The sequence below is a fragment of the Triticum urartu genome, chromosome 2A (genome assembly GCF_056163025.1).
Source record: "Triticum urartu cultivar PI428250 chromosome 2A, HENAU_Tu73, whole genome shotgun sequence".
Lineage (NCBI taxonomy): Eukaryota > Viridiplantae > Streptophyta > Magnoliopsida > Poales > Poaceae > Triticum > Triticum urartu.
Genome location: NC_141874.1, coordinates 203,884,111 through 203,910,535, shown reverse-complemented (window position 1 = coordinate 203,910,535; position 26,425 = coordinate 203,884,111). Strand labels below are relative to the sequence as shown.

The 26,425-nt window shown below is 42.0% G+C and overlaps 1 pseudogene; it reads left to right on the top strand.

The window, feature by feature from the left end:
• Window positions 1–585: 585 nt before the first annotated feature.
• On the top strand, window positions 586–26,425 carry LOC147984550 (uncharacterized; annotated as a pseudogene).

The window sequence follows — 26,425 nt, the reverse complement described above, 5'->3', positions numbered from 1 at the left end:
TCAGAGCAAGGTACTCTCGTGTTTTGTGTGATTTTGGTTTAACCGCCTGAAGTTTTAGTTATGTCGACCGCATGTATGGTCAAGGTCTCTGTTGGGTGTCCTACCTTTGATGGGACGGACTACCCCTACTGGAAGAATAAGATGCGAATGCATCTTGAGGCAATTGATAACGATCTCTGGTATGTTGTGGAAAATGGTGTTCCCTCATTCACACCTTCTCTGAATGCTATTGATGTGAAGAGATTCAAGCAACTCGATTCTCAAGCGAAGAACATCATATGTGGCCATTTGAGCGAAGGGCAGTATGGAAGAGTGAGTGCTTTGGAAACTGCTAAGCTTATGTGAGATAGGCTGTCCAAAGTCAATGAAGGAGTCTCAACTCAGCGTGACTCTCGACTTGACGTTCTTCGCAATCTCTTCAACTGCTTCCAAAGACTCGACAATGAAAATGTTCAACAAACCTTCGATCGCCTCACTGATATCTCAAATGAGCTTCAAGCACTCAGTGCCACTGACATCACCGGCCATGAGGTGGTGAAGAAATTGCTGATATCGCTTGATTCCTCATTTGATACTCTGGCACCGATGATACAAGAACGTGGAGATTACAAGTCACTTGATCTCGCTAATATCCTCGAGAGGCTAAACAGTCATGAGTTCTAGCTTGCTGAGAAGAGAGATCTCTATGGTTCGAGCTATGGCAGATCACGTGCCTTGAAGGCCAAAGTAGTTTCTGAATCTGAAGATGAAGATTTTGGTAGTAGCCTTGGTGATCCTGAAGAACTGAGCCAGGAGCTAGCACTGTTTGTGAAGAAATTTTAGAAGCTCTCAAGACATGGTCGCTTTGGAAAATCCTCAAGGAGTAATGATTCCTCATCCAGTGACTATAAGAAGATTCTATGCCACAAATGCAAGAAACCTGTTCACTACATTCAAGATTGTCCTCAGTGGGAAAAGGAATCAAAGAAGAAGAAATACAAGGATTACAGTTCTGATGATGCGAAGAAGAAGAAGAAATCTTCAAAGTCTTCATCATCAAAATCCTCAAAGTCTTCATCTCACAAGAAGAGCAACTCCAAGAAGGCTCGGGCATTCATTGACAAGGAAATGGACTTTGAGGCTGAATCTGAGGAACATGAGGAAGAGGAGGCATCTGAGGAGTCCGAGTCTGGTGTGGCGAGCCTAGCTCTCGCTACTGCATTCGTCAGCAAGTCCATATTCAACTCTGAAGAAAATGGCTTCACCAACAAGGCTGATGAAGGCAATGATGACTACGCTCCCACCTATTGCTTCATGGAAAAGGGTGCCAAGGTACTCAAATACCCCTCCTCTGAATCAAGTGAGGATGAATCTGATGAAAACCTCAAGCCTAGCTATTCTAAACTTGCTAAGATTGTTGTGAAACAACAAAAGGCTTTTAAAAAAGTTCAAAACATGCTAGACAAATGTGATGATATGTTAGGTGAAGAAATGGATCGCACTAAAACCTTGACTGAAAATCTTCAGAGACTTCAGTCTAAGTTTGACAACCTTCAAAGTCATCATAACACTCTCTTATCTGATCATGAGAAGCTTTCATATGAATTTCTTCAAAGAAAGTAAGATCTTGAAAAGCTAAGGGTGAGTTATGAAAATCTTCAGAAGGAGTGCATTTCATTACTCGCTAAACAAATCAGCGCTGCTCAGGAAGAATTTGTTCCTCCATGTTTGAAGTTCATTGAACGTGAATCTGCTAATTCTTCACCTGAATGTTCAAATGCTTCTAATGTTACAAATTCTTCGCTTGTCTCTGCTATCACTAATTCCTCGTCTGAGGACATTGCTAGTATCACTGATGATGCAGGGCTGAAGGAATTGTATATGACAGGCATGTACAAAAGCCTCAATGGGCATCAGACTCTTTGTGATGTGCTTAAAAAGCAGATCCTCAACAGGAACCCTAGGAAAGAGGGTATTTCCTTTGTGAGGAAAATCAATGCTGATGGAACATATTGGAAGCCTGAGTAGTACCCCAAAACCTCATGGGTTGCTGCAAAGGGACCTCCAGTAGATCCATCTAATTTATCTGGCTTTACATGTGAATCTCCTCATTGTTCTGATGAGTCATTTGACTCTAACTATAAACTGTTCAAAAATCAGAATGGTGAAGTATTTGCTAGATATGTTGGCACTAACTGCAGGAACGGTTCCCCTATGAAGAAAATCTGGGTTCCCAAAAGGTGCCTTGAAAGTCTTCAGGTGAATGTCCTCATGACACCACCTGTGAAGAATAGGAACCCCAGATCAAATTCTTCATATGGACCAAATTCTTCATATGGATCCAAGTCCTCATATAGACCAAATTCCTCATGTGGATCAAAGTCCTCATATGAACATCATTGTGCTAACACCTCTGTTTCGCCAGGAAGATTTAAGGGCTATGAATATGAGCATTATTCTTCTAATCCTTATGTTCATAAGTCCTCAAAGAATTTCTCTGTTTATTCATATGCTTATCCTAACTCCTCTTATGTGAAATGAAGTGGACTGGCTTCTATGCCACCTTTCTCGTATGGAGCTCGCAGAGTGATGAACTCTTTGCCACCCCTTCAGATGTGGGTGGTGAAGAAAAAGAACTAATCTCTTATGCAGGATCGGGTCTCCAGACGAACTTAAACGTCTGAAGAATTTGCTGGAGACATGTATATGCCTGAAAGGACGCAGGCTAATCATGAAGAAGTGAATCCTCATTTCTCACGTTCTCATACTGCTTTATCTGTTTTATTGCTTGATGAAATTGATCTGATGAAATTGATGTCATATTTTTCACTAATGAAGTATATGAGTTCATAAGCTGCACTAATTCATCTGCAGGATGATCAACCCAAAGCCAATGAGTGGGTCCTCGATAGTGGATGTACAAATCACATGATTGGTGACAAGAATCTATTGATGGATGTTCCCTTATCTCCATCGCATCTGAAGCATATCATCTTTGCTGACAAAGGCAAAAGCAAGGTATTGGGTCTAGGTAAGGTTGCGATCACAAAGGATCGACACATGGACAAAGTCATGCTTGTCGAATCCTTAGGATACAACCTGATGTCTGTCTCAATGCTTTGTGATCTTGATATAGTTGTTGTCTTTGGCAAGTATCGTTGTGTTGTGATCATGGAAGCTGACAATTCCAAAGTCTTCGAAGGCTTTAGGAGAGGAGATTTGTATATTGTTGATTTCTCTACAGCACCTCAACCAGTTGTATGTCTACTTGCAAAAGCTTCAGAAGGCTGGCTATGGCATCGACGACTTGGTCATGCTGGCATGAGGAATCTGCACACCCTCGCTAAGAAGAAGCATGTCATTGGCATTGAGAATGTCAAATTCCTCAAGGATTACTTGTGTGGAGCCTGCGAAGCTGGAAAGATGACCAAGGCCAAACATCCAGCGAAGACTATCATGACTACTACTCGACCATTTGAATTGCTTCACATGGATCTCTTTGGTCCTAATCATTATTCAGCAGTTACAAATGATGCATCTCTATATGGCTTTGTTATTGTTGATGATTACTCTCGTTACACATGGGTGCATATTGTCACTTACAAACATGTGGTGCAGGAAGTCTTCAAACGATTTTTCTCGAGGGCTTCAACCAACTTTGGTGTGAAGATCAAACACATCAGAAGTGACAATGGAATTGAGTTCAAGAATTCTGGTCCTGATGATTATCTTGATGAACTTGGTATTACTCATGAGTTATCTGCTCCTTATACTCCTTAGCAAAATGACGTCATGGAGCGCAAGAACAGGACTCTTGTTGAGATGGCTTGCACTATGCTTGATGAGTACAAGACTCCTCGTCGTTTCTGGATTGAGGCAATTGATACTGCATGCCACATCATCAACATGGTATATCTTCACAAATTCTTCAAGAAGACTGCATACGAACTCCTTGTTGGGGAACGCAGTAATTTCAAAAAATTTCCTACGCACACGCAAGATCATGGTGATGCATAGCAACGAGAGGGGAGAGTGTTGTCTACGTACCCACGCAGACCGACTGCGGAAGCGTTGACGCAACGTAGAGGAAGTAGTCGTATGTCTTCCCGATCCGACCGATCCAAGCACCGTTACTCCGGCACCTCCGAGTTCTTAGCACACGTACAGCTCGATGACGATCCCCGGACTCCGATCCAGCAAAGTGTCGGGGAAGAGTTCCATCAGCACGACGGCGTGGTGACGATCTTGATGTACTACAGCAGCAGGGCTTCGCCTAAACTCCGCTACAGTATTATCGAGGAATATGGTGGCTGGGGGCACCGCACACGGCTAAGGAATAGATCACGTGGATCAACTTGTGTGTTCTAGGGTGCCTCTACCTCAGTATATACAGGACCAAAGGGGGGAGGCTGGCCGGCCACAAGGGTTGCGCCAGGAGAGTCCTACTCCCTCTGGGAGTAGGATTCCCCCCCCCCAATCCCAGTTGGAATAGGATTCGCGGAGGGGGAAAAGAGAAGGAGGGGGCCGGCCACCTCTCCTAGTCCTAATAGGACTAGGGTAAGGGGGAGGCGCGCAACCCATGTAGGGCTGCCTCTTCTCTTTTCCACTAAGGCCCATCATGGCCCATTTAGCTCCCGGGGGGTTCCGGTAACCTTCCCGGTACTCCGGTAAAATCCCGATTTCACCCGGAACACTTCCGATATCCAAACATAGGCTTCCAATATATCAATCTTTATGTATCGACCATTTCGAGACTCCTCGTCATGTCCGTGATCACATCCGGGACTCCGAAAAACCTTCGGTACATCAAAATGCATAAACTCATAATATAACTGTCATCGTAACCTTAAGCGTGCGGACCCTACGGGTTCGAGAACAATGTAGACATGACCGAGACACGTCTCCGGTCAATAACCAATAGCGGGACCTGGATGCCCATATTGGCTCCTACATATTCTACAAAGATCTTTATCGGTCAGACCGCATAACAACATACGTTGTTCCCTTTGTCATCGGTATGTTACTTGCCCGAGATTCGATCGTCGGTATCCAATGCCTAGTTCAATCTCGTTACCGGCAAGTCTCTTTACTCGTTCCGTAATACATCATCTCACAACTAACATATTAGTTGTAATGCTTGCAAGGCTTATGTGATGTGTATTACCGAGAGGGCCCAGAGATACCTCTCCGACAATCGGAGTGACAAATCCTAATCTCGAAATACGCCAACCCAACATGTACCTTTGGAGACACCTGTAATGCTCCTTTATAATCACCCAGTTACGTTGTGACGTTTGGTAGCACCCAAAGTGTTCCTCCGGCAAACGGGAGTTGCATAATCTCATAGTCATAGGAACATGTATAAGTCATGAAGAAAGCAATAGCAACATACTAAACGATCGGGTGCTAAGCTAATGGAATGGGTCATGTCAATCAGATCATTCACCTAATGATGTGATCCCGTTAATCAAATAACAACTCTTTGTCTATGGTTAGGAAACATAACCATCTTTGATTAACGAGCTAGTCAAGTAGAGGCATACTAGTGACACTCTGTTTGTCTATGTATTCACACATGTATTATGTTTCCGGTTAATACAATTATAGCATGAATAATAAACATTTATCATGAAATAAGGAAATAAATAATAACTTTATTATTGCCTCTAGGGCATATTTCCTTCAGTCTCCCACTTGCACTAGAGTCAATAATCTAGTTCACATCGCCATGTGATTCAACAGCAATAGTTCATATCACCATGTGATTAACACCCATAGTTCACATCGATATGTGATCAACACCCAAAGGGTTTACTAGAGTCAGTAATCTAGTTCACATCGCTATGTGATTAACACCCAAAGAGTACTAAGGTGTGATCATGTTTTGCTTGTGAGATAATTTTAGTCAACGGGTCTGTCACATTCAGATCCGTAAGTATTTTGCGAATTTCTATGTCAACAATGCTCTGCACGGAGCTACTCTAGCTTATTGCTCCCACTTTCAATATGTATCTAGATCGAGACTTAGAGTCATCCAGATCTGTGTCAAAACTTGCATCGATGTAACCTTTTACGACGAACCTTTTTGTCACCTCCATAATTGAGAAATATTTCCTTATTCCACTAAGGATAATTTTGACCGTTGTCCAGTGATCTACTCTTAGATCAATATTGTATTCCCTTGCTTAACAAAGTGTAGGGTATACAATAGATCTGGTACACAGCATGGCATACTTTATAGAACCTATGACTGAGGCATAGGGAATGACTTTCATTCTCTTTCTATCTTCTGCCGTGGTCGGGCTTTGAGTCTTACTCAACTTCACACCTTGTAACACAGGTAAGAAACTTTTCTTTGACTGTTCCATTTTGAACTACTTCAAAATCTTGTCAAGGTATGTACTCATTGAAAAACTTATCAAGTGTCTTGATCTATCTCTATAGATCTTGATACTCAATATGTAAGCAGCTTTACCAAGGTCTTTCTTTGAAAAACTCCTTTCAAACACTCCTTTATGCTTTGCAGAATAATTCTACTTTATTTCCGATCAACAATATGTCATACACATATACTTATCAGAAATGATGTAGTGCTCCCACTCACTTTCTTGTAAATACAGGCTTCACCGCAAGTCTGTATAAAACTATATGCTTTGATCAACTTATCAAAGCATATATTCCAACTCCGAGATTCTTGCACCAGTCCATAGATGGATCGCTGGAGCTTGCTTATTTAGTTAACACCTTTAGGATTGACAAAACCTTCTAGTTGCATCGTATACAACTCTTCTTTAGTAAATCCATTAAAGAATGCAGTTTTGTTTATCCATTTGCCAGATTTCATAAAATGCGGCAATTGCCAACATGATTCGGACAGACTTAAGCATAGATACGAGTGAGAAAATCTCATCGTAGTCAACACCTTGAACTTGTCGAAAACCTTTTGCGACAATTCTAGCTTTGTAGATAGTAACACTACTATCAGCGTCCGTCTTCCTCTTGAAGATCCATTTATTTTCTATGGCTTGCCGATCATCGGGCAAATCCATCAAAGTCTATACTTTGTTCTCATACATGGATCATATCTCATATTTCATGGCCTCAAACCATTTCGCGGAATCTGGGCTCATCATCGCTTCCTCATAGTTCGCAAGTTCGCCATGGTCTAGTAACATGACTTCCGGAATAGGATTACCGTGCCACTCTGGTGTGGATCTCACTCTGGTTTACCTATGAGATTTGGTAGTATCTTGTTCTGAAGTTTCATGATCACTATCATTAACTTCCTCACTAACTGGTGTAGGTGTCACAGGAACAGTTTTCTGTGATGTACTACTTTCCAATAAGGGAGCAGGTACAGTTACCTTGTCAAGTTCTACTTTCCTCCCACTCACTTCTTTCGAGAGAAACTCCTTCTCCAGAAAGTTTCCGAATTTAGCAACAAAAGTCTTGCCTTCGGATCTGTGATAGAAGGTGTATCCAATAGTTTCCTTTGGATATCCTATGAAGACACATTTCTCCGATTTGGGTTCGAGCTTATCATGTTGAAACCTTTTTCACATAAGCATCGTAGTCCCAAACTTTAAGAAACGACAACTTTGGTTTCTTGCCAAACCACAGTTCAGATTGTGTCGTCTCAACGGACTTAGATGGTGCCCTATTTAACATGAATGCAGCTGTCTCTAATGCATAACCCCAAAACGATAATGGTAGATCGGTAAGAGACATCATAGATCACACTATATCTAATAAAGTACGGTTATGACGTTCGGACACACCATTACACTATGGTGTTCCAGGTGGCGTGAGTAGTGAAACTATTTCACATTGTTTTAATTGAAGACCAAACTCGTAACTCAAATATTTGTCTCCGCGATCAGATCGTAGAAACTTTATTTTCTTGTCACGATGATTTTCCACTTCACTCTGAAATTCTTTGAACCTTTCAAATGTTTCAGACTTATGTTTCATCAAGTAGATATACCCATATCTGCTCAAATCATCTGTGAAGTTCAGAAAATAACGATACTTGCCGTGAGCCTTAACACTCATCGGACCGCATACATCAGTATGTATTATTTCCAATAAGTCAGTTGCTCGCTCCGGAGAACGGAGTCTTAGTCATCTTGCCCATGAGGCATGGTTCGCAAGCATCAAGTGATTCATAATCAAGTGATTCCAAAATCCCATCAGCATGGAGTTTCTTCATGCGCTTTACACCAATATGACCTAAACGGCAGTGCTACAAATAAGTTGCACTATCATTATTAACTTTGCATCTTTTGGTTTCAATATTATGATTATGTGTATCACTACGATCGAGATCCAACGAACTATTTTCATTGGGTGTGTAACCATATAAGGTTTTATTCATGTAAACAGAACAACAATTTATTCTCTTACTTAAATGAATAACCGTATTACAATAAACATGATCAAATCATATTCATGCTCAACGCAAACACCAAATAACACTTATTCAGGTTCAACACTAATCCCGAAAGTATAGGGAGTGTGCGATGATGATCATATCAATCTCGGAACCACTTCCAACACACATCGTCACTTCACCCTTAACCAGTCTCTGTTTATTATGCAACTCCCGTTTCGAGTTACTAATCTTAGCAACTGAACTAGTATCAAATACTGAGGAGTTGCTATAAACACTAGTAAAGTACACATCAATAACATGTATATCAAATATACTTATGTTCACTTTGCCATCCTTCTTATCTGCCAATCACTTGGGGTAGTTCCGCTTCTAGTGACCAGTCCCTTTGCAGTAGAAACACTTAGTCTCAGGCTTAGGACCAGACTTGGGCTTCTTCACTTGAGCAGCAACTTGCTTGCTGTTCTTCTTGAAGTTCCCCTTCTTTCCTCTGCCCTTTTCTTGAAACTAGTGGTCTTGTCTACCATCAACACGTGATGTTTTTCTCGATTTCTACCTTCGTCAATTTCCGCATTACGAAGAGCTTGGGAATCGTTTCCGTTATCCCTTGCATATCATAGTTCATCACAAAGTTCTACTAACTTGGTGATGGTGACTAGAGAATTCTGTCAATCACTATCTTATCTGGAAGATTAACTCCCACTTGATTCAAGCGATTGTTGTACTCAGACAATCTGGGCACATGCTCACTAGTTGAGCGATTCTCCTCCATCTTTTAGCTATAGAACTTGTTGGAGACTTTCATCTCTCTCAACTCGGGTATTTGCTTGAAATACTAACTTCAACTCCTGGAACATCTCATATGCTCCATGACGTTCAAAACGTCTTTGAAGTCCCGATTCTAAGCCATTAAGCATGGTGCACTAAACTATCAAGTAGTCATCATATTTAGCTAGCCAAACGTTCATAACGTCTACATCTGCTCCTGCAATAGGTCCGTCACCTAGCGGTGCATCAAGGACATAATTCTTCTGTGCAGCAATGAGGATAAACCTCAGACCACGGATCCAATCCGCATCTTTGCTACTAACATCTTTCAACACAATTTTCTCTAGGAACATATCAAAATAAACACAGGGAAGCAACAACACGAGCTATTGATCTACAACATGATTTGCAAAATACTACCAGGACTAAGTTCATGATAAATTTAAGTTCAATTTAATCTTATTACTTAAGAACTCCCACTTAGAAAGACATCCCTCTAATCCTCTAAGTGATCACGTGATCCAAATCAACTAAACCATGTCCGATCATCACGTGAGATGGAGTAGTTTCATTGGTGAACATCACTATGTTGATCATATCTACTATATGATTCACGCTCGACCTTTCGGTCTCTGTGTTCCGAGGCCATATCTGTATATGCTTGGCTTGTCAAGTATAACCTGAGTATTCCGCGTGTGCAACTATTTTGCCCCCGTTGTATTTGAACATAGAGCCTATCACACCCGATCATCACGTGGTGTCTCAGCACGAAGAACTTTCGCAACGGTGCATACTCAGGGAGAACACTTCTTGATAATTTAGTGAGAGATCATCTTATAATGCTACCGTCAATCAAAGCAAGATAAGATGCATAAAATATAAACATCACATGCAATCAATATAAGTGATATGATATGGCCATCATCATCTTGTGCTATGATCTCCATCTCCGAAGCACCGTCATGATCACCATCGTCACCGGCGCGACACCTTGATCTCCATCGTAGCATCTTTGTCGTCTCGCCAATCTTATGCTTCTACGACTATCACTACCGCTTAGTAATAAAGTAAAGCATTACATCGCGATTGCATTGCATACAATAAAGCGACAACCATATGGCTCCTGCCAGTTGCCGATAACTCGGTTACAAAACATGATCATCTCATACAATAAAATTTAGCATCATGTCTTGGCCATATCACATCACAACATGCCCTGCAAAAACAAGTTAGACGTCCTCTACTTTGTTGTTGCAATTTTTACGTGGCTGCTACAGGCTTAAGTAAGAACCAATCTCACCTACGCATCAAAACCACAACGATAGTTTGTCAAATAGACTCCGTTTTAACCTTCGCAAGGACCGGGCATAGCCACACTCGATTCAACTAAAGTTGGAGAGACAGTCGCCCGCAAGCCACCTATGTGCAAAGCACATTGGGAGAACCGGTCTCTCGTAAGCGTACGCGTAATGTTGGTCCGGGTCGTCTCGTCCAACAATACCGCCGAACCAAAGTATGACATGCTGGTAGGCAGTATGACTTATATCGCCCACAACTCACTTGTGTTCTACTCGTGCATATAACATCAACATAAATAACCTAGGCTCGGATGCCACTGTTGGGGAACGCAGTAATTTCAAAAAATTTCCTACGCACACGCAAGATCATGGTGATGCATAGCAACGAGAGGGGAGAGTGTTGTCTACGTACCCACGCAGACCGACTGCGGAAGCGTTGATGCAACATAGAGGAAGTAGTCGTACGTCTTCCCGATCCAACCAATCCAAGCACCGTTACTCCGGCACCTCCGAGTTCTTAGCACACGTACAGCTCGATGACGATCCCCGGACTCCGATCCAGCAAAGTGTCGGGGAAGAGTTCCGTCAGCATGACGGCGTGGTGACGATCTTGATGTACTACAGCAGCAGGGCTTCGCCTAAACTCCGCTACAGTATTATCGAGGAATATGGTGGCTGGGGGCACCGCACACGGCTAAGGAATAGATCACGTGGATCAACTTGTGTGTTCTAGGGTGCCTCTACCTCAGTATATAAAGGACCAAAGGGGGGGAGGCTGGCCGGCCACAAGGGTTGCGCCAGGAGAGTCCTACTCCCTCTGGGAGTAGGATTCCCCCCCCCCCAATCCCAGTTGGAATAGGATTCGCGGAGGGGGAAAAGAGAAGGAGGGGGCTGGCCACCTCTCCTAGTCCTAATAGGACTAGGGGAAGGGGGAGGCGCGCAGCCCATGTAGGGCTGCCTCTTCTCTTTTCCACTAAGGCCCATCATGGCCCATTTAGCTCCCGGGGGGTTCCGGTAACCTTCCCGGTACTCCGGTAAAATCCCGATTTCACCCGGAACACTTCCGATATCCAAACATAGGCTTCCAATATATCAATCTTTATGTCTCGACCATTTCGAGACTCCTCGTCATGTCCGTGATCACATCCGAGACTCCGAACAACCTTCGGTACATCAAAATGCATAAACTCATAATATAACTGTCATCGTAACCTTAAGCGTGCGGACCCTACGGGTTCGAGAACAATGTAGACATGACCGAGACACGTCTCCGGTCAATAACCAATAGCGGGACCTGGATGCCCATATTGGCTCCTACATATTCTACAAAGATCTTTATCGGTCAGACCGCATAACAACATACGTTGTTCCCTTTGTCATCGGTATGTTACTTGCCCGAGATTCGATCGTCGGTATCCAATACCTAGTTCAATCTCGTTACCGGCAAGTCTCTTTACTCGTTCCTTAATACATCATCTCACAACTAACATATTAGTTGTAATGCTTGCAAGGCTTATGTGATGTGTATTACCGAGAGGGCCCAGAGATACCTCTCCGACAATCGGAGTGACAAATCCTAATCTCGAAATACGCCAACCCAACATGTACCTTTGGAGACACCTGTAATGCTCCTTTATAATCACCCAGTTACGTTGTGACGTTTGGTAGCACCCAAAGTGTTCCTCCGGCAAACGGGAGTTGCATAATCTCATAGTCATAGGAACATGTATAAGTCATGAAGAAAGCAATAGCAACATACTAAACGATCGGGTGCTAAGCTAATGGAATGGGTCATGTCAATCAGATCATTCACCTAATGATGTGATCCCGTTAATCAAATAACAACTCTTTGTCTATGGTTAGGAAACATAACCATCTTTGATTAACGAGCTAGTCAAGTAGAGGCATACTAGTGACACTTTGTTTGTCTATGTATTCACACATGTATTATGTTTCCGGTTAATACAATTATAGCATGAATAATAAACATTTATCATGAAATAAGGAAATAAATAATAACTTTATTATTGCCTCTAGGGAATATTTCCTTCACTCCTCACTGACAAGAAACCCAATGTGAGTTATTTCAAAGTCTTCGGTGCTAAATGTTGGATTAGATATCCCCATCACAACTCTAAATTTGCACCGAAAGCACATGAGAGTTTTATGCTTGGTTACGGAAAGGACTCACACACCTACAAAGTCTTCAACAACGTTCACCACAAAGTTGTTGAAACTATAGATGTGCGGTTCGATGAAACTAATGGCTCGCAAAGAGAGCACCTGCCTTCTATGTTAGATGAACAGTCACCCGAGGAAACTATCAAGTTCAAGGCTATTGAGGATGTCATTCCTACCGAAGAATCTGTTGAAGAAATCATTCCAGAGCATGAAAAACGTCATGCTAATGCACTTGAAGAAAATGGTGCTGAAGAAAATGCTGATCAAATTCCTCGACGACAACCCGCTCATCCTCGCGTTGCAAACGAAGTGCAGATTGAGAAAATCATCAGCGACATCAACATTCCACGTCCTCTCACACGCTCAAAAGCTTCACATTTGTCTAACTTTTGTGGGCACTTTGCTTTCGTCTCTATCACAGAGCCTGCTAAGGTAGATGAAGCATTTCTGGAGCCTGAGTGGATTCAAGCGATGCAAGAAGAATTACATCAGTTCGAGCTCAACAATGTCTGGGAACTGGTCAAAAGTCTAGATCCATGCAAGCACAATATCATCAGCACAAAGTGGATCTACCACAACAAGCAAGATAAAAATGGCCTTGTGGTGAGGAATAAGGCACGGCTTGTAGCTCAAGGCTACACACAGGTTGAAGGAATTGATTTTGATGAAACTTTTGCGCCTGTTGCTAGACTTGAGGCTATTCGCATATTACTTGTTTATGCTAACCATCATGATATCACTTTATATCAAATGGATGTGAAAAGTGCATTCCTCAATGGTAAGCTTGAGGAAGAAGTATATGTTGCTCAACCCCCAGGTTTTAAAGATCCAAAGCATCCCGATAAAGTCTTCAGACTCAATAAGGACCTCTATGGCCTCAAGCAGGCTCCTCAGGCGTGGTATGATACTTTGAAGGAATTCCTCATGAAGAAAAGCTTCAAACCCGGTTCACTTGACCTAACTCTTTTCACTAAATCTTATGATGGTGAATTGTTTGTGTGCCAAATTTATGTCGATGATATTATTTTTGGCTGTACTGACCAACGTTACAGTGATGAATTTGCCTATATGATGAGTGAAGAATACCAAATGTCTATGATTGGAGAATTGAAATTCTTCTTAAGTCTTCAAATTCGTCAATAGCGCAATGGCATATTCATATCTCAGGAGAAATACCTCAAGGATGTATTGAGGAAATTTGGCATGCAAGATTGCAAAGGCGTCAAAATCCCTATGCCCACAAATGGCCATCTACGCACTGACGAAAATGGTATTGACTTCGATCAAAAGGTATACCGCTCCATGATTGGTTCTTTATTGTACTTATGTGCATCTAGGCCAGACATTATGCTTAGTGTTTGCATGTGTGCCCGATTTCAAGCTACACAGAAGGAATCACACCATAAGTCTGTGAAACATATTCTTCGATATCTAACTCACACACCAACACTTGGATTATGGTACCCCAAGGGCTCGGCTTTTGATCTCATTGGATATTCAGACTCTGACTATGCCGGTGATCGTATGGACGGCAAGTCAACATCAGGCACATGCCATTTCCTCGGACGATCCTTGGTCTGTTGGTCCTCGAAGAAACAGAACTGCGTATCACTGTCTACTGCTGAAGCTGAGTACATTGCTGCTAGTTCTTGCTGTGCTCAACTGCTATGGATGAAGCAAACTCTCAAGGACTACGGAGTCAACGTGAAGAATGTGCCACTCTACTGTGACAATGAGAGTGCCATCAAGATTGCACATAACCCAGTTCAGCACTCGAAGATAAAGCACATTCAGATTTGTCATCATTTTCTTCGTGATCATGTGTTGAAGGGCGACATTTCTATTGAACATGTGAAGACTGAAGAACAGCTAGCCGATATCTTCACAAAGCCCATGGATGAGAAGAGATTTAGCAAGTTGCGGTGTGAGCTAAATATCTTAGAATCTTCTAATGTTCTTTGAAAGGACACTCATCCTAACACTTATGCAAAATTGATGACTTAGATGTGCAACACATGTAGAAACGTTTTTCTTCAATCAATGAAGAATAACACTCTAAGTGTGAAGAAATTAACGAAGAATTTAATTCTTAGATCCCTAAGACAATTGTACGCGGTGTCTGAAATCATCATTCTTATACGGTGGGTCACGCCACCACCAAAAGTTGAAAATCTTCAATTTGAGTTTTTTCCTCTGTTTTGAAATTCCTCAGTTGTTCATATTCTTCAACTTTGCAATATATATAGGACAAATGTTTCCTACAAGCAGTGGTAGTTACCACCACTTGCGTTTTTTATGTTGTATGTAGTATTTGTCGAAACTGAGAGTTTGTACGTGTAGTATGTAGTATATATTAATGATTAGATAGTATATATACTAATTTTAGGTAGTATGTATCATATTTTGAGTATGTTCTTTTTTAAGTACAAATATGTACGTACTTCACCAATATAACAAAAACTATGGACTCATATGCAATTTTTTCATGTAACTTACTTTGAAATATCTTAGATATAGTATATGAACATATTTAAGATAATAATATAGTATATATAGTACCACATGGTAGTATATGAGATATATGGGGTAACTACCACCGGGTGGTAGGATGGATTTTCCATATATATATATGAGTTTATGTCCTCTACAGAATTCACTTATTGCTATTTCTTCAAGTTGCCTTTTCTGCTAAGTGAATGTGATCGGACCCTTCCCCCTCTATGCTAAACTCAACCCAATCTATTCACAAATTCTTCATGTGCGTTCTATTTGAAACTCGTCCAAAGTCTTCACTGTGTCCTCGTCAGCTGAAGAAATTGCGAATGAAACTTTAAAACTTATCTTATCTAAATTTTTGGACTTTGCCGCTCAAACCGTTCCACATTCCACGATAATACTTATCTATTCACCCACGATCTCACACGATCGCCACCTCTCAGTACGTGGGTGACACATGTCAAGCGAATGAGAAGGGTCAGGGGCACGTTCGTCCAATTTCTTCGGGCGAACAGTTTTTCACTTCGACTATAAATACCCCTCCCCTTCATCACTTCGTTTTTACTCCGCTTGACCTCTCTCCCGCTCGAGCTTCTCAAACCCTAGCGCCGCCGCTACTTCATCGTCGCCGGTGAGGAAGAGCTTCATTGCCTCAACCATGTTGCCGTCGTACTCGCGCCGGCTGCGGATTTCTTCACTCCGCCGCCGCCGTAGCTGTCTTCCTCTGCCAAGTTAGGGCGTGGAAGATCTGAACCGATAAGCTTCACATCTACACTTCCCAGTTCGTCGTGTTCTTTGTCCAGTTGATTCAAATGTTTTCTACAAAATCTTCAAAAGGTGTTTATTCTTCAAATCTTCACACTGAACACCTCACATAACATCTGTTCTTAATCTGTTTCCCTAAGCAACGTTTTTCTTCAAGATTCCTCAATTGTGTAGATTTTTCAATCTGTACAACTCTGGAACCTAAGTCAAAGAACGCTTAGTGAAATTCTTCAAGACACTTCTGGTCAAATTCCTCAAACTTGTTCTTATTGCAAAAGCTTATGAGAACGCATATGACCTCTCCAAATTCCTTGCAATTATACTCTGTTCACAGGTACACATGTCCGCTGCTGAATCACTAGGTTCTCATCAACTTAACTCATTTACAGCATTCCTTGAAGAAAAGTTGCACACCTCTTTAGAGAATTCCATTGCTCAAATTCCTCAGCTGAAGAAAATGGCTGATGGTAAGAAGCCACAGAAGGGAGGAAAGAGGCCTGAGGTCAATACTGCTTTCGAGATTCCTGATGACATATACAAGGATTATTGCACTCTTGATGAGGCCAAGTTTGGCAAGGAGGACAAAAATCAGTGCAAGGTGCGCATACAAAGGATAGAGAGGAGATGGGCACGGGAATGGAGGGAGTACAGATATGTTACTCCCAAGTATATGAAGAAATTCGCTCTTAATCCTCCATGCCCAAGACCTCCATTGGCACCTGGCCAAGAAGCTGATCCCACCAGCCTCAAGCGTGGTGAGGACTATTCTGATGAATGCGCCAAGCGCCAGGCTAAGCTAGCCAAAATAGCTAAGGAAGCAGTGAGGAAATTTAATGAAGACTCTGCTGCTGCTGCTACCACTGCTGAAGCCTCTACAAGCAAGCCAAATAAGGCCATGGCAAAGAAGCCTGCTCATAAGCCAAGTGCTTCACTCCAAATTCCCTCACGGCCAAGTTCCTCAGCAATGCCCTCATGCCAGATTCTTCAAAGCCCTCATAGCCAATTTCTCAAGCTGCTCCAGCTCCTCCAAAGTCCTCAGCTCCTCCGACAAAATTCTCAGCACCTGTGCATCTCGCCACGTGCCAAAGGACAACAGGCATCTCTATTGCCTCAGGAGCTTCTGCTAGTTCTCCAGCTCCATGCAATTCATCAACTGGCCCCTCTCTGCCGAAGAAAAAGGCCATTGCTGGACGAGGCTCTTGACCAAGTCCTCACAAGAAGCAAGTCACCTTTCAAGTACTGTCCGATGACGAAGCTGGTGATGAAGAACTTGCTAAAATCATCAGGGACAGGCAGCTAAGGGCCGCTAGAGCCAAAGGCACGAATGTGCCTCTGCTGGATCCAAAATTGATCCTTGATTACATTGATCTCTGGCACAAGGACCCCAACACTCCTATGCCTGACTTCAAATTGACTCCTGGCCAAAGTCATATGTTGACTGCCTTCATTCAGGAAGAAAAATGGAAATTTGAAAAGGCCAGGTAGTTGAAGAAAGCGCAGTACAGGAAGGAGCGCTTCCTGAAGAAAAACATTGTCTCTATGACCACTGAAGAACTTATCACTATCCAATCTGAGATTAAGAAACTCAGTGATGAATTTGACGTATACCGCGCTGACTAGCTTGGAGCCAAAGTCAGGTTTGTGAATTTAACTGAGAAGTTCACTACCAATGTTGCAGCTCCATCGCAACAAGAAATTCCTCAGGCTAAGGCATCTGCTCAGCCGACTGAAGATCATGCCAGCACCATTTATGAAACTCAGGCTGGTGAAGAAACTCAGAGTACCAGGGCTGATGACTGCATTCCAACCGCTGAAGAAATTGCCAGGGCAACCACTAGTGTTGTGATACGTCCATTTTGCATCATGCTTTTATATCAATATTTATTGCATTATGGGATTTTATTACACATTATGTCACAATACTTATGCATGTTGTCTCTTATTTTACAAGGTTTACATAAGGAGGGAGAATGCTGGCAGCTGGAATTCTGGACTGGAAAAGGAGCAAATATTAGAGACCTATTCTGCACAACTCCAAAAGTCCTGAAACTCCACGAAAGTTATTTTTGGAAATAATAAAAAATATTGAGCAGAAGAAATACCAGAGGGGGCCCACACCCTGGCCATGAGGGTGGGGGCGCGCCCTACCCCCTGGGCGCGCCCCCTGCCTCGTGGGCCCCCCTGTTGGCCCTCCGGTGCCCATCTTCTGCTATATGAAGTCTTTCGTCTGAAGAAAAATCATAAGCAAGCTTTCAGGACGAGACTCCGCCGCCACGAGGCGGAACCTTGGCGGAACCAATCTAGGGCTCCGGCAGAGCTGTTCTGCCGGGGACACTTCCCTCCGGGAGGGGGAAATCATCGCCATCGTCATCACCAACGCTCCTCTCATCGGGAGAGGGTGATCTCCATCAACATCTTCACCAACACCATCTCCTCTTAAACCCTACTTCATCTCTTGTATCCAATTCTTGTCTCTAAGTCTGAGATTGGTACTTGTAGGTTGCTAGTAGTGTTGATTACTCCTTGTAGTTGATGCTAGTTGGTTTATTTGGTGGAAGACCATATGTTCAGATCCTATATGCATATTAATACTCCTCTAATTATGAACGTGAATATGCTTTGTGAGTAGTTATGTTTGTTCCTGAGGACATAGGAGAAGTCTTGCTATTAGTAGTCATGTGAATTTGGTAATCGTTCGATATTTTGATGAGATGTATGTTGTCTCTCCTCTAGTGGTGTTATGTGAACGTCGACTACATGACACTTCACCATTATTTGGGCCTAGAGGAAGGCATTGGGAAGTAATAAGTAGATGATGGGTTGCTAGAGTGACAGAAGCTTAATCCCTAGTTTATGCGTTGCTTCGTAAGGGGCTGATTTGTATCCATATGTTTCATGCTATGGTTAGGATTACCTTAATACTTCTTTTGTAGTTGCGGATGCTTGCAATAGGGGTTAATCATAAGTGGGATGCTTGTCCAAGTAAGGGCAGCACCCAAGCACTGGTCCACCCACATATCAAATTATCAAAGTACCGAACGCGAATCATATGAACGTGATGAAAACTAGCTTGACGATAATTCCCATGTGTCCTCGGGAGCGCTTTTCTCTATATAAGAGTTTGTCCAGGCTTGTCCTTCGCTACAAAAAGGATTGGGACACCTTGCTGCACTTTATTTACTTTTGTTACTTGTTGCTCGTTACAAATTATCCTATCAGAAAACTATCTGTTACGTATAATTTCAGTGCTTGCAGAGAATACCTTGCTGAAAACCGCTTATCATTTCCTTCTGCTCCTCGTTGGATTCGACACTCTTACTTATCGAAAGGACTACGATAGATCCCCTATACTTGTGGGTCATCAAGACTATTTTCTGGCGCCGTTGCCGGGGAGTGAAGCGCCTTTGCTAGGTGGTATTTGGTAAGGAAAAATTTATATAGTGTGCTGAAATTTACTGTCACTTGTTACTATGGAAAGTAATCCTCTGAGGGGCTTGTACGGGGTATCTTCACCCCGACCAGTAGAGCAAAGAGTTGCTCCTCAACCTACTGAATCTACTAAAAATGAAAATGTCTACTTTGAAATTCCTTCGGGTATGTTAGAAAAACTGCTGGCTAATCCTTTTGCAGGAGACGGAACAATGCATCCTGATGAGCACCTAATCTATGTGGATGAAGTTTGTGGATTATTTAAGCTTGCATGTGTGCCCGATGATGTTATTAAGAAGAAGGTCTTCCCTTTATCTTTGAAGGGAGATGCATTGACATGGTACAGGCTATGTGATGATATGGGATCATGGAACTACAAACGATTGAAATTGGAATTTCATCAGAAGTTTTATCCTATGCATCTTGTTCATCATGATCGCAATTATATATATATAATTTCTGGCCTCGTGAAGGAGAAAGCATCGCTCAAGCTTGGGGGAGGCTTAAATCAATGTTATATTCATGCCCCAATCATGAGCTTCCAAGAGAAATAATTATTCAAAATTTCTATGCTCGGCTTTTTGATAACAATCGCACCATGCTCTATACTTCTTGTGCTGGCTCTTTTATGATGAAGACTATTGAATTCAAATGGGATTTATTGGAAAGAATTAAATGCAACTCTGAAGATTGGGATATCGATGAAGGTAAGGAGTCAGGTATGACACCTAAGTTTGATTGTGTTAAATCTTTTATGGATATCGGTTTTTCCGTAAATTTAGCACTAAATATGGACTTGACTCTAAGATAGTAGCTTCTTTCTGTGAATATTTTGCTGCTCATATTGATCTCCCTAAGGAGAAGTGGTTTAAATATCATCCTCCCATAGAAGTAAAAGTAGATGCACCTATTAAAGTTGAAGAAAAGACTATAACTTTCTTGGACATCTTTCATTTCCAACCAGATGTACAACTGAGACAACAGTTGGAACTGGTCTACCAAATCATTGTCTTCACCAAGCCAACTAGTTCTATTTCCTCAACACTTTCATTTCCTCATTACTGTGTTGTGTGTTTGTTCATATCTGTGTTTGAAGACTTTCTCAATTTCCTCAGTTCAATTTCTTCGGTCTGTTTGTCTTCATCTTATGCTATCCTGTGTTTACGCTTTCTGTACTCTGTGTTTGTCTTCATTTCATCATGATGACCATGCATGTATTCTGTTATGTTTACTTCTGAGTACTTATTCCGCTGCAAGTAGTTCTTCGCTAAGGAATTTCCTCACTAGCAAATTCCTTAGTGAAGAATTCATAAAAATCGCCTATTCACCCCCCTCTAGTCGATATAACGCACTTTCATGGGGCTTTTATTATATGGGACCTTTTCCTGCCTCTAATGGATACACATATTTTAGTTGCTGTTGATTACGTTACTAAGTGGGTAGAAGCTATTCCAACTAGTAGTGCTGATCATAACACTTCTATTAAAATGCTTAAAGAAGTTATTTTTCCGAGGTTTGGAGTCCCTAGATATTTAATGACTGATGGTGGTTCACATTTTATTCATGGTGCTTTTGAAAAATGCTTGCTAAATATGATGTTAATCATAGAATTGCATCTCCTTATCACCCACAGTCTAGTGGTCAAGTAGAATTGAGTAACAGAGAGCTCAAATTAATTTTGCAAAAGACTATTAATAGATCTAGAAAGAATTGGTCCAAGAAACTTGATGATGCATTATGGGCCTATAGAACTGCATATAAAAATCCTATGGGTATGTCTCCGTATAAAATAGTTTATGGTAAAGCATGTCACTTACCTCTCGAATTAGAACATAAGGCATATTGGGCCATTAAAGAGCTTAACTATGATTTCAAACTTGCCGGTGAGAAGAGGTTATTTGACATTATCTCACTTGATGAATGGAGAACCCAGGCCTATGAGAATGCCAAGTTGTTTAAAGAAAAAGTTAAAAGATGGCATGACAAAAGGATACAAAAGCGTGAGTTTAATGTAGGTGATTATGTATTGCTATACAACTCTTGTTTAAGATTTTTTGCAGGAAAACTTCTCTCTAAATGGGAAGGTCCTTACGTTATCGAGGAGGTCTATCGTTCCGGTGCCATAAAAATCAATAACTTCGAAGGCACAAATCCGAAGGTGGTGAACGGTCAAAGAATCAAACATTACATCTCAGGTAATCCTATAAATGTCGAAACTAATGTTATTGAAACCGTAACCCCGGAGGAATACATAAGGGACACTTTCCAGAACGTTTCAGACTCCGAAAAGGAATAGGTATGCGGTACGGTAAGTAAACCGACTCCAAAACAGTTCTAATGGCAATTTTTCTCCGTTTTGGAATATTTAGAAAAATAGAAAAATAAGAAGCAGTCCGGGAAGGACACGAGGCCTCCACGAGGGTGGAGGGTGCGCCCTACCCTACTGGGCGCGCCCCCTACCTCGTGGGCACCTCGTGTGCTCTCCGGACTCCGTTTTCTTGCACGATACATATTTTGGTCGGTAAAAATTCATTATATAATCTCCCGAAGGTTTTGACTCCTGTATCACGCAAATATCCTCTGTTCTTGTTTTGATCTGTTTTTCTGACAGATCTAGATCATGACGTCTCCAAGTGCCCCCAAGGACAAGTTCTTCGAGAAGGTCATCAACCCCTATCTCGCGGAGGTGCTGCAACACCCTCAAACCATTGAGATGCATGAGGGGGTGCTGCACATCCGTGATGTTGAGGGACCGAGGAAGACCGGAAGCATGGAGACAAGGCTCGAGGCAATGGAGCAACAAGTTTTCAAGTGCCAGGAGATGGTGGAGCGTGGACTTGACTCCAATCACATGATGATTGCGGAGTTCACCAACAACCACAAGCTGGATGCCAAGGACATTGGGGAGGCCATCTTCAAGCTCCACAAGAAAATCGAGCACCTCCAAGCCCAAATCTATGACCTGCAAAACCAAAACTGTGAGTATGAATATAGATTCCAGAGAATGAGTTTGGCTGCAGATCTGAGGATCCCGGAGACTCGATCATCCTTCTATGATGGTGAGCCCATGCCTTGGAAGAGGGACAACAAGCCTGCCTCATCAACAACCCCATCACCACCACTTCTGAGGAAGGAGACATAATCACATGGGTATGGGCACTCCCCTTGGCAACTGCCAAGCTTGGGGGAGATGCCCCGGTATCGTATCACCATCACACTCCCATCTTTACCGTTTTTCTTAGTTCGATCCTTTTAGTAGTATCTTGATCTAGTAGAATAAAGTTTTGGTATGATCTAGTTTTGAGTTTTGCTTTGTGATCCCTCTATGTAATCGAGTCCATGAGCTATATAATAAAGATTAGTGTTGAGTTAAGGGCTTGATTATCTTGCTATGATCTTGAGGGAATAAAAGAAAGAGAAAAGAATAAAAAGAAACAAATAGATCATATTGATCTTATGGAGAGTAATGACTTCACATAGAAAGAGTATGATGATTAAAAGTTGTTGAGAGTTGACAAACATAGCTTTGGTCATCGTTGCAATTAATAGGAAGTAATAAAGAAAGAGAGGTTGTGAGCACTCATTAAAATATGACATGCTAAAGAGTTGATGTTGGACAAGGAAGACAACGTAATGGGTTATGTTTTCTTATATCTAAAATAAAGTATATTGTCATGGATCATCCAACATGTTGAGCTTGCCTTTCCCCCTCATGCTAGCCAAATTCTTTGCACCAAGTAGAGATACTACTTGTGCTTCCAAATACCCTTAAACCCAGTTTTGCCATGAGAGTCCACCATATCTACCTATGGATTGAATAAGATCCTTCAAGTAAGTTGTCATCGGTGCAAGCAATAAAAATTGCTCTCTAAAAATGTATGATTGATTGGTGTGGAGGAAATAAGCTTTATACGATCTTGTGATGTGGAAGAAATAAAAGCGACGGACTGCATAATAAAGGTCCACATCACAAGTGGCAATATAAAGTGACGTTCTTTCGCATTAAGATTTTGTGCATCCAACCCTGAAAGCGCATGGCAACCTCTGCTTCCCTCTGCGAAGGGCCTATCTTTTATGTTTATCTTCTACCTTATGCAAGAGTCATGGTGATCTTCACCTTTCCTTTTTACATTTTATCCTTTGGCAAGCATAGTATGTTGGAAAGATCCTGATATATATATATACATATATATATATATATATATATATATCTAATTGGATGTAAGTTAGCATGAACTATTATTGTTGACATTACCCTTGAGGTAAAAGGTTGGGAGGCGAAACTATAAGCCCCTATCTTTCTCTGTGTCCGATTAAAACTTCGTAACCACAAGTATTGCGTGAGTGTTAGCAATTGTGAAAGACTAAATGATAGTTGAGTATGTGGACTTGCTAAAAGGCTCTGACATAGACTCTTTCTGATGTTATGATAAATTGCAATTGCTTGAATGACTGAGATTATAGTTTGTTAGTTCTCAATAGAGTTTCTGATTCATACTTTGCATTGTGAATAGATTATTACTTGAGCATAAGAAATCATATGACAATATCTATATATGTTGTTGTTATGAGAATAATCATGATGCCCTCATGTCCGTATTTTATTTTATCGACACCTCTATCTCTAAACATGTGGACATATTTATCATTATCGACTTCCGCTTGAGGACAAGCAAGGTCTAAGCTTGGGGGAGTTGATACGTCCATTTTGCATCATGTTTTTATATCAATATTTATTGCATTATGGGCTGTTATTACACATTATGTCACAATACTTATGCCTATTCTCTCTTATTTTACAAGGTTTACATAAGGAGGGAGAATGCCGGCAGCTGGAATTCTAGACTGGAAAAGGAGCAAATATTAGAGACCTATTCTGCACAACTCCAAAATTCCTGAAACTCCACGAAAGTTATTTTTGGAAATAATAAAAAATACTGAGCGGAAGAAATACCAGAGGGGGCCCACACCCTGGCCACGAGGGTGGGGGCGCGCCCTACCCCCTGGGCACGCCCCCCTGCCTCGTGGGCCCCCTGTTGGCCCTTCGGTGCCCATCTTCTGCTATATGAAGTCTTTCGTCCGAAGAAAAATCATAAGCAAACTTTCGGGACGAGACTCCGCCGGCACGAGGTGGAACCTTGGCGGAACCAATCTAGGGCTCCGGCAGAGCTGTTCTGCCGGGGACACTTCCCTCCAGGAGGGGGAAATCATCGCCATCGTCATCACCAACGCTCCTCTCATCGGGAGAGGGCAATCTCCATCAACATCTTCACCAACACCATCTCCTCTCAAACCCTAGTTCATCTCTTGTATCCAATTCTTGTCTCTAAGTCTGAGATTGGTACTTGTAGGTTGCCAGTAGTGTTGATTACTCCTTGTAGTTGATGCTAGTTGGTTTATTTGGTGGAAGACCATATGTTCAGATCCTATATGCATATTAATACTCCTCTGATTATGAATATGCTTTGTGAGTAGTTATGTTTGTTCCTGAGGACATGGGAGAAGTCTTGCTATTAGTAGTCATGTGAATTTGGTATTCGTTCGATATTTTGATGAGATGTATGTTGTCTCTCCTCTAGTGGTGTTATGTGAACGTCGACTACATGACACTTCACCATTATTTGGGCCTAGAGGAAGGCATTGGGAAGTAATAAGTAGATGATGGGTTGCTAGAGTGACAGAACCTTAAACCCTAGTTTATGCGTTGCTTCATAAGGGGCTGATTTGGATCCATATGTTTCATGCTATGGTTAGGTTTACCTTAATACTTCTTTTGTAGTTGCGGATGCTTGCAATAGGGGTTAATCATAAGTGGGATGCTTGTCCAAATAAGGGCAGCACCCAAGCACCGGTCCACCCACATATCAAATTATCAAAGTACCGAACGCGAATCATATGAACGTGATGAAAACTAGCTTGACGATAATTCCCATGTGTCCTCGGGAGCAATTTTCTCTGTATAAGAGTTTGTCCAGGCTTGTCCTTTGTTACAAAAAGGATTGGGCCACCTTGCTGCACTTTATTTACTTTTGTTACTTGTTGCTCATTACAAATTATCCTATCACAAAACTATCTGTTACCTATAATTTCAGTGCTTGCAGAGAATACCTTGCTGAAAACCGCTTATCATTTCCTTCTGCTCCTCATTGGGTTCGACACTCTTACTTATCGAAAGGACTACGATAGATCCCCTATACTTGTGGGTCATCATGTTGCGCCTGAAGAAACTATCAGGCTAGCTGAAGCTTCTGCCGCTGAGCCTGAAGTAAATGAGCCAATTCCCTCTGCTCCTCCTGCACCTACACCAAGTCCAATTCTTCCTTCTGCATTAGATGTGAAGAAGATCAAGGCTGCGGAGCGTGCAACTGTGAAGAAAAGGAAAGCATCAACTTCATCAGATTCTTCAGCTCCGAAGAAGATGGAGCCATTGACTAGCTCTTTTGACAATCCAATTGATGTTGTTCCTATCTCATCCATGCCATCAAAGGACCTTGTTCCTTTTGATGAAGAATATGAGATCCTAAGTGGATCTGATGATGACATTCCTTCTGTTGCTTCGTCAGAGCAGTTGGATGAAGAAATTGAAGCGGATGGAAACCCTTCAAGCCTAATAGTCTCATCGCCCATGCCTCAGTTCACTGCTGAAGAGGCCGGCGTTGAGGAAAAGAGTGAAGAAGAAGATGTGGACATTGGGTGCACAACTCCAGTATTGAACGATGACTTTTTGGAAAGTCAGCACCCCAATTCTCGTCCGTTCACACCCCTTCAACAAATTCCTCAGTCCCGTGTGAATACTGAAATACAGATGGGATCTGAAGAACCTCATGCCACACCGTCTGTCCACGAAGAGATTCCAGCCACTAGTGGTGAAGAAAATATTAATGAAGAATTGAAGACCCAGGCTGCCACTGAAGAAGAAGCTGAAATTCCTTGGCATGTGGATCCTGAGATTGCTATTCCTGAGGTGGTGATGCAATTGACGGATACCCCTCAGCCCAAGCCAAAGGATCCCTTCTTGAAGAAGCAGAAATTCAAGGCTGATGACTTCTTCGACGAGCATGTGTTCTTCACAGACTACAATCCTTATGACTCTGCTCGTCTTAGAAGGAAGCGCTTCTAG